At 47.2% G+C, this 9,266-nt stretch overlaps 1 long non-coding RNA gene and 1 pseudogene across 2 annotated transcripts; one reads left to right on the top strand and one right to left on the bottom strand.

The window, feature by feature from the left end:
* Positions 1–451: 451 nt before the first annotated feature.
* On the bottom strand, positions 452–7,582 carry Gm41907. 2 transcript variants are annotated; one of them, XR_878335.2, is made up of 3 exons: positions 7,300–7,582; positions 809–952; positions 452–700 (listed from the first exon to the last, which is right to left on the bottom strand). It is a non-coding gene; the product is annotated as a predicted gene, 41907 (long non-coding RNA). The 2 variants fall into 2 exon arrangements; XR_878336.2 differs by lacking the exon at positions 7,300–7,582 and adding an exon at positions 1,687–1,852.
* Rpl30-ps6 (ribosomal protein L30, pseudogene 6) lies at positions 8,278–8,736 on the top strand (annotated as a pseudogene).

A 9,266-nucleotide genomic window follows, 5' to 3' on the forward strand; every position in this document is an offset into this window, starting at 1 on the left:
ATTGTTTGGAACTAAGGTTCTGCAGCTGGTCCGAAGAGACAGGGTTTAAAAAAAAAAAAAAAAAAAAAAAAAGGCAAGAAGAAGGGCCCAGTACTGTGGGATTTTTCCTGTAATCCCAGTACTTAGGAGGCAGAAGTAGGAAGGTCATTTCAAGTTTAAGGTCAACCTGCTCTACACAGCCAGTGCCAAGCCAGGCAAGCCTACATAGCAAGATGCTGTCTGGGGCTGGGCAGATGCCTGGTAAAGGTGCTGAACACCAAGCCTGATGACCTAAGGTGGATCCCCCAGACCCCACACAGTGGAAAGAGATCTCTAACAAGTTGTCCTGACCTGCATACCTGTACTATGGCACACACATGTGTTTTTGCACACAAATAAATATTTAGATTTGTTTATTTTTGTTTTTTGAGACAGGCTTTCTCTGGGTAGCCTTGGCTGCCCTTGTACTTGCTCTGTAGGCCAGGCTAGCAGAGCTCAAACTCAGAAATTTTCTTGCCTCTGTCTCCAGAATTGCTGGGATTAATGACGAGCACTACCACTGCCCCACCAAAATATTTCTTTTTCTTCTTCTTCTTTTTTTTTTTTTCTTTCTTCTCTTGGTAGGCTTTCTCTATGTAGATCAGGCTAGCCTGGAACTCACTGCGTCCCAAGTGCTGTTACACCCAGCTCTTGTTTTCTTCTGGTTCTCAGCACACTTTCTCTGAAAAAAATAAGTGTATTAGTTATTTTTTGTTGTTGTTGCTATGATAAAGTTGTGTGACCTCACAGAAGGAAGGCTTATAGCTCCAGAGGGTAAGAGTCATCATACCAGGGTGGCCAGAACAGGAACCTGAGAGTTCTCGTCCAGAAGCAGGAAGCAGCTTAAGAACATGATGTGCGTGTGATGTGAGGTCTTGAATGAATGTGGCCTCCATAACCTCGGGTTTGAATACTTGGTCCTCAGATGGTGGAACTGTTTGGGAAGGATCAAGAGGGGTCGCATTGGTGGAAAAGGTGAGTTACTAGGAGTGGGCTTTAAGGTTTCAAAAGCCTTGCTTTTCCTAGTTAGCTCTCTCTGCCTCATGCCTGTGGGTCCTCTACTGCCCCAGCACCTTGCCTGCTGCCTTGCTTGTCACCATGATAGTCATAGACACTAACCCTTTTTTTAACTGTGAGTTTCAAATTAAACATTTTCTTTTATAAATTGCCTTGGTCATGGTATTTCGTTACAGCAATTGGAAAAAAAAAAAAAAAACTACTTGGGAGGCAGAGGCGGGCAGATTTCTGAGTTCAAGGCCAGCCTGGTCTACAGAGTAAGTTCCAGGATAGCCAGGGCTACACAGAGAAACCCTGTCTCGAAAAAGTCAAAGAGAAAAAAAAAAAACTAAAAACAAAAATATGGGTTAAGACTATAAACACTCCCCAGGCAGTGGTGGCACATGCCTTTAATCCCAGCACTTGGGAGGCAGAGCAGGCAGATTTCTGAGTTCAAGACCAGCTTGGTCTGCCAGGGCTACAGAGAAACCCTGCCTCAAAAAAAAAAAAAAAAAAAAGACTATAAACACTCAGAGCCTTCTCCTGCAAGGCTCCCCCTTCCAAAAGTCCCACAACCTCCTCAAAAAGCATCACAAGCTGGAGCCCCGAGTTCAAATATCCGAGTCTTTAGGGGATATATGTCCTTCAGGCCACCACTGTGAGCTTCCTTACCATTTCTCTACAGTGTCTCCTCTCACCATGCTTGTCTGCCACGCGGCTGATTGGCCGCCATATTAACAGCTTTTTCTCCTAAGGGTAGCTGCTGAAACTTACACCTTGTCCACCTTGGGGATTTTCTTTTAAGCTCTAAAAAAAGTTGTTCTGGGGGAGGGGAAAGTATTCTTTTTGTTGTTGTTGTTGTTTTTTTTCCGAGACAGGGTTTCTCGGTGTAGCCCTGGCTGTCCTGGAATTCACTTTGTAAACCAGGCTGGCCTTGAACTCAGAAATCCGCCTGCCTCTGCCTCCCGACTGCTGGGATTAAAGGCGTGCGCCACCACGCCCGACGAAAATATTTTTCAGGGCAGAATCGGGGGAAATAAACCGTCAACGCATTGAATGTAAGTGTTACAGTTCTGAGGGGGAAAGGTTTCCCCAGTCAAGTGTTGCTGTTCTGAAGAGGAAGGTAAGGAATACCACAAAGAAGCGCGGCAAAACAAACCCGACGCAAAAGTCAAAGACAGACAAATGAGAGCGGCTGCCTCTCTGAGTGAAAGGCAGGGACAGAGATTTCCAGGGCAGGGATTGGTGGGATTTCAGGTCCTGAGCTTGGGCAGTTCAGGGATTGGTGGATTTTTGAGCTCAGTGATTGGTGGGTCTTCAAAACCCGGAAGTGATTCCTTTGTACGCACTACCAGATCTCCCAGAGGCTGTGCACCATAAAAGGCTGTTAAGGGAGGGGAAATAAAGGGGTACTTGGAACACCGGGGTCAAGACCAGCTAGTCTGGGTCTGCTGTCCTAGCTGCCTGAGTTCAAGCTGTTTTGTTGCAGAGAGGAAGTTGGACAGGTCTGGGCAGCTTTAGGAAACAAGTGGACATTAAGAAGAATGAATTTGGGCTGGTGAGATGGCTCAGTGGGTAAGAGCACCCGACTGCTCTTCCAAAGGTCCGGAGTTCAAATCCCAGCAACCACATGGTGGCTCACAACCATCCATAACAAGATCTGATGCCCTCTTCTGGAGTGTCTGAAGACAGCTACAGTGTACTTACATATAATAAATAAATAAATAAATCTTTAAAAAAAAAAAAAAAAAAAAAGAATAATGAATTTAGCTGGTGGTATGCCTTTAATCCCAAGACTTGGGAGGCAGAGAGATAGGCAGATCTCTGAATTTGAGGCCAGCCTGTTCTACAGAGTGAGTTCCAGGACAGCCAGGGCTACACAGAGAAGCCCTGTCTCAAAAAAGACAAAACAAAACAGAGGGGTGGAGCTATTGAATTGGCAAGTATCACCTTCGGGGATATGGGAAGTTTCCCCTAAAGGGGTCACCTTCAGGGTAGGGGTCTAGTTCAGGTGGTAGGGGCCCTTCCTGGTGTAAAGAGGAGACCCAGGGTTTGATTCCTAGAACCTCGAAAACGGTATGGTGGCATAAGACTGTGACCTCAGCACTTGGAAAGGTGGAGACAGGAGGAGGTGTTCTTGAATTTTGTATAAGCTACATAGTGATTTCCAGGCTGTTCTGGAAAACATAAGACCCCCATCTAAAAATCTAAATTCCCAAACATTATTCTTTGACCTCCACATGAGCCTGAGAACAAAGGCCTGCGCAGATTCACTCAGTCACATTCATTCATTTGTTCATTCCTTCATTCATGTGTGAGCATGCCTGAGAGCACTAACAATGAATAGAATTAAGGATACTTTTTATAATAACCAAATACATAAATTTCCTTGTCCAATTACTTAAACAAATCAGTGAGAAAACCTGCCTTCTCCCTCCCTCCTCCCTCCCTCTGTCTCTCTCCATCTCTCTCCTCCCTCCCTCTCTCCTTCTGTCTCCCTCCTCCCTCTCTTCCTCTGTACTCTCTCCCTCCTACCTTCCCATCTCCTCGGAAGCAGGCCATACCAGTGAGAATTTTATTATCCTTTACAAATGTATGTGTATAGGTATTTTGCCTGCATGTAAGTCTGTGCACAACGTGTGCTTGGTGTCTGTGGAGCTCAGAAGAGATCTTGAGATTCCCCTAGTACCAGTATTACAGACAGTTGTGATTCACCATGTTTGTGTTGGGAAAGAAACCCAGGTCCTCTGGAAAAGCAGCCAGTGTTCTCTACCCCGGAGACTTTTAATCACTGTAAACCTGATGTGCCCGCCGGTTGCTTAAACCCAATGTACCTCAAGTACCCTTTATCAATCCTTAAACTTGCCAGGCATGCTGACTAACATCACCCAGCAGTGTCACGGAGGACGAAGAAGTACTTGGTCCACTGAGAACCTGGAATGCTGAGTAGAGAGGACAAGTGAGTGAAGACCGGGCACAGCAGGCAAACTGAGATCAGGTGGGAGTGTGTGCTCTAATCCAGGCACCCAGAGGGCACCTACAAGCTGCTCAGTGGTTTGTTAGTAAGCCTGTGTACAAACATCCCAGAGGAGGAAGCTGCAATTAGGTACCAGTTGTATACACTGGTCACTCACTTCTACTCAGACCATTTAGGAAAGCTGCGCTATCTCTCTCCAGCCTACTCTATGGGCAAAGCTATGTCAGTTTCCTATGGGTCCCAGGCTTGGAGCCCTCCACATGGCTGCACCTGTGTCAACAATGCACATTCACTCAGGACTTTGCTCACCCAGGGCTTCCTCCTCTCCCTACATAGAAGCAGGTGGATCTCTTTGAGTTCGAGGCCAGCTTGGTCTATAAACTGAGTTCCAGGCTAGCCAGGGGTACACACTGAGACTCTGTCTTAAAGGAGAGGGGTGGAGAGAAGGCTCAACGGTTAAGAGCATGGGTTGCTCTTTCCCGGTCCTGAGTTCAGTTCCCAGCAACCACATGATGGCTTACAACCATCTGTAGTGGGTTCTGTGCCCTCTTGTGGCATTTGGGCATACATGTGGATAGAGTACTCATATACATAAAATAAATAAATATTTTGGGGGGAGATAAGTGGGGTGGCCTGGTGTGGTGGCACAAGGCTTTAATCTCATCACTTAAAGGCAGATCTAGGATCTTATGTGAGTTCCGTAAAAGCCCAGTCTAGATATCAGGTTCCAAGCCAGTAAGACCTTGCATACTGAAACTCTGACTCAAGACAGAGGCCTGGCTGGAGATGGGTCTCAGTTAGCAGAGTGCTTGCTTTGCAGGCTCAGATTCCTGGGTTTAGTGCCAAATAGCACATAAAAAAAGGTGGGCTGGGTGGTGGTGGTGGCGCACGCCTTCCATCCCAGCATTCGAGAGGCAGAGGCAGGCAGCTCTCTGAGTTCAAGGCCAGCCTGGTCTACAAGCTCCAGTTCCAGGACAGCCAGGGCTACATAGAGAAGCCCTATCTCAGAAAAGGCAAAAAGAGAAAGAAAAAAGGAACCACAGACAAGGTGATGCACACCTGTGACCCCAGCTCTCAGAAGGCAGATGTCAGTGAATTCCAGGCCAGATTACAGGCAGACCTTAATTCAAAACAAACAAACAAAATTGCCCTATAAGCATTTACACCGTGTGTGTTTTGTAGTAGCATTAAAAAAAAAGAAAAAAGAAAAAAAAACCCACAAAGCAAAGGTCAGAGGCATTATTTGTAACTTACTGTGGATATTTCAAAAGAACAATTTTTGGCTAACACTCAGAGATGACAGAAATAGACGATTGCGTCACTGCCTGATTAAAACGGAAAAGCTGAAGGTTTTCCAAAAGGAAACAAGAGGAGGCAAGGAGTCTAGACTGACCACTCAGAAGTGTGTGTGTGTGTGAGTGATACCAAGCATCGGTGGGTGGGGCCTTTGTGCGGACAAAGTCCATATCTGGATGTGGCTAGTGGACATTTTTAGCAGCCCAGCAGCTTGTGACCTGTGACTGGGAGGCTTTTCCCAGGGGACAAGTGCACAGTCAGAAACTACATGGGGGCAGCTGCCTCCCTGACTTTGCCTGTGCCCAAACAGTAAGAGTGCGTCATGCCTGATGCATTGCCAGGCAACGCAGTGTATCTGGGTGTGTCCCTTAAGGCTCTCTCCAACTCGGTAGCTTATGCATAGCCTGCTTTGCCTGTGTTCCTGGCTGGTAATGTCCTCAAGAGATAGCGAGCTCTCTCATTCACTCTTCCCACTCTCCTCTTTCCTGGTTGGTTGATACTAAGGATGGAAGCCAAGGCCTTTCGCTTGTTAGGCAAGTACACTACCACGAGCCACGCCCCCAGCCTGTGACAACTCTCTCCTGGTCTTAGTGTGCAAGGCTTGTATTCTCTTACACTGCTACATCGGCAGGCTGTAGTTAGAACTGGAAGTTTCCATTTAGCCTCGGAAGCGAGCCCTCCTCGAACCTGAAAGTTTGACTGTGGAGGGCTCTAGTCACCCCTGCCTGCGACGGACTTTAGAGAAAATAACTTATCCTCACAAGGTGCCTGGGTGAGGGAGTGCGGCCCAACCTTTCTTTCAAAAATTGCATAAGACTGCTACCCAGAGGAGGATTTCTTTGCTTCCACACCATGTCTGGTGATTTTTTTTTTCCTGTTTTTAGGAATTTTAAAACTGGGTTCTCTTGGAGTTTTGTTCCATGTTGATTTTTGTTGTTTATTTTTGTACACTTTTGTTTAATGTTTTGCCTGCACTGTCCAAAGAAGCCAGAAGAGGGCGTCAGATCCCCTGAAACTGGAGTTCTGGATTGTTGGCAGCTACCACGTGGTTGGGTGCAAATATTCAAACCCGGGTTCCCCAGGAAGAGCAGCAAGTGCCTTTTTTTTTTTTTGGACAGGGTTTCTCTGTATAGCCTTGGCTATCCTGGAACTCACTTTGTAGACCAGGCTGGCCTCGAACTCAGAAATCCGCCTCCCTCTGCCTCCCGAGTGCTGGGATTAAAGGCGTGCGCCACCACGCCCGGCAGCAGCAAGTGCTCTCAGCAAGTACTGAACCATTTCTCCAGACCCCCATTTTGATTTTAAAGTCAGCCTTGGCTACATAGCCAGTTTGGGGCCTACATGAAACCCTGTCTCAAATAAATTGTCTTTAGGGGATGGGGTGCGGTTCAGTGTTGGTGGATTCGTCCTAAGTTGGATATTCAGCATTGAGAAAAAAAAAAAAACTGGGGTTCAGCAAAATGGCTACCCAGTAAAGGAATAAACCACCATGCCTGACCACCCTAGTTTGACCCCAGGGACAGACATGGTAAAAGGAGAGAAAGGTGCGCTGTGGCACTGGCCTCCCCCCGCCCCTTAAGTAAAATACATCTTTTTAAAAATCTTAAACGCAGATGTGAAACGAGGGTCCTGGTAAGGGGTTTGGTTCTGGGACTCGGGCGTCTCCCGGGCTGCACACCGAGCTCGGGTGGGTCTCTCCAGGTCCCTCCTAGCAGGGCGGCGCTGCGGGGAAATTCCAGCAGGCAGCTCCTCCACCGCGGTGAGACCTCATTTCCTAGGGAGGCGGCCGCTGGGCGCCGCCTTCATCCAGGCCGGGCGGCCAGAGCTGCTGCCACGCCCGGGCTCCCAGGCTAAATTTAGCTCTTCTATTCCGGTCTCTGCCCGGCCCTTGCCCTGGAGCCAACCGGTAGAAGTAGAAAGGAATGGAAGAGAGAAGCAGAGATCACAGCCTGAAAAGCCCATCGCCCTCACATGCTTCGAAACCCCGATCCCAGTATGCACACACTACTCACTTCACTGATCGAAAAGTATTTGTCCCTTGGATGTTTGTGGAGAGTCAGTCAACTTAACAGAACGGGATGGGAGCCAGGGCCCCCTTCACTGTACAGGGGCACTCCAAAGAACAAAGGCACAACGTGCTGGCATGGGGGTTTCATGCCTGGAATCCTGGCACTCGGGAGACTTAAGTCAAGAGGATTGTGGCAAGGACCAGGCCAGACTGGGCTCCAGAGGGAGACTGACTCGGAAAATGAAAACAAAAGTGGGTGTGGTGCCACATGTCTGGGAGATTCTAGAACGGCCTCCTACTCTCAGTGTTTCCCTGGAACCTGCCTTTCTGCCTTTCTTCCAGGTCCAGCCCAGGCCTCGGCCCACACACACCTCTCTGGGCTTGGCCCAGGCAGTTTCTATCAAACGTCTTCTTGTTTCCCCATAGTCATTTTCTCTCATGCCTCCCTGAGGATTGAACCTAAAAGCCTAAAGTAAGCTAGGCAAGCTACATTCCCAGTCCTGGGTCCGGAATATCTTACGATGAACCATTTCTCACCTGAGAGCCCCCGATCTAAAAGCAGAGCTTCCAAAAATAATCTAACTCTTGGACTGTGGATGGAGCTCAGGGGTAGAAAAGTTGTCTGCTGGACAATTCCTTTTCTTTTGTTTTGGGACAGGGTTTCTGTTACTGAATAAGAGTAGCGGCAGGAATAGGTAGGTATTTAGGTCCCGCCCTAATGCCACCTTTCAACACTATAGCATTTCCTTCCTGATTTAGTAACAGAACAAAAGGAAGTCATCAATCCGAGTACTTTTTTTTTTTTTTTTCTCGAGACAGGGTTTCTCTGTATAGCTCTGGCTGTCCTGGAACTCACTTTGTAGACCAGGCTGGCCTCAAACTCAGAAATCCGCCTGCCTCTGCATCTCAAGTGCTGGGATTAAAGGCGTGCGCCACCACGCCCGGTTTATCAATCGGAGTACTTTAAACATACTTTGGATGGCTTTCTCGCTCCCAGGCCATCTTGGCGGCTTGTCTTGGTTGGGGGTTGTCCCGCGGCTTGTCTTGGTTGGGGGTTGTCCCGCATCTAAGGCAGGAAGATGGTGGCCACAAAGAAGATGAAAGAGTCTCTGGAGTCGATCAACTCTAGGCTCCAGTTTGTTATGAAAAGTGGAAAGTACTTGCGGGAGTTCAAACAGACTCTGAAGATGGTCAGACAAGGCAAAGCAAAGTTGGTTATCCTCGCCGACAGCTGCCCAGCTTGGAGGAAATCTGAAATAGAATACTATGCCATGTTGGCTAAAACTGGGGTCCATCACTACAGAGGCAATAATATGAAATTGGGTACAGCATGTGGAAAATACTACAGAGTTTGCACACTGGCTAGCATCGACCCAAGTGATTCTGATATTATTAGAAGCATGCCAGAAGACACTGGTGAGAAGTAAACAAGAAAGTTTGCTGGGCGGTGGTGGTGCACGCCTTTAATCCCAGCACTTGGGAAGCAGAGGCAGAGGCAGGTGGATTTCTGAGTTCGAGGCCAGTCTGGTCTACAGAGGACTATACTGAGAAACTCTCTCTTGGAAGAGAAAGAAAGAAAGAAAGAAAGAAAGAAAGAAAGAAAGAAAGAAAGAAAGAAAGAAAGAAAGAAAGAAAGAGGGCTGGCGAGATGGCTCAGTGGTTAAGAGCACAGACTGCTCTTCCGAAGGTCCGGAGTTCAAATCCCAGCAACCACATGGTGGCTCACAACCATCCATAACGAAATCTGATGCCCTCTTCTGGAGTGTCTGAAGACAGTTACAGTGTACTTACATATAATAAATGGATAAATCTTTAAAAAAAAAAAAAAAAAAAAAAGAAAGAAAGAAAGAAAAAAAAAAAGGAAGGAAGGAAGAAAAAAAGTTTTTCTTTAATAAAACTTTGCAGGAGCTCATTTTGAATAACAAAACAAAAACAAACAAACAAACAAAAAAACCAACTTTGGATGAGAGG

Source organism: Mus musculus, chromosome 1, assembly GCF_000001635.26.
Source record: "Mus musculus strain C57BL/6J chromosome 1, GRCm38.p6 C57BL/6J".
Classification (NCBI taxonomy): domain Eukaryota; kingdom Metazoa; phylum Chordata; class Mammalia; order Rodentia; family Muridae; genus Mus; species Mus musculus.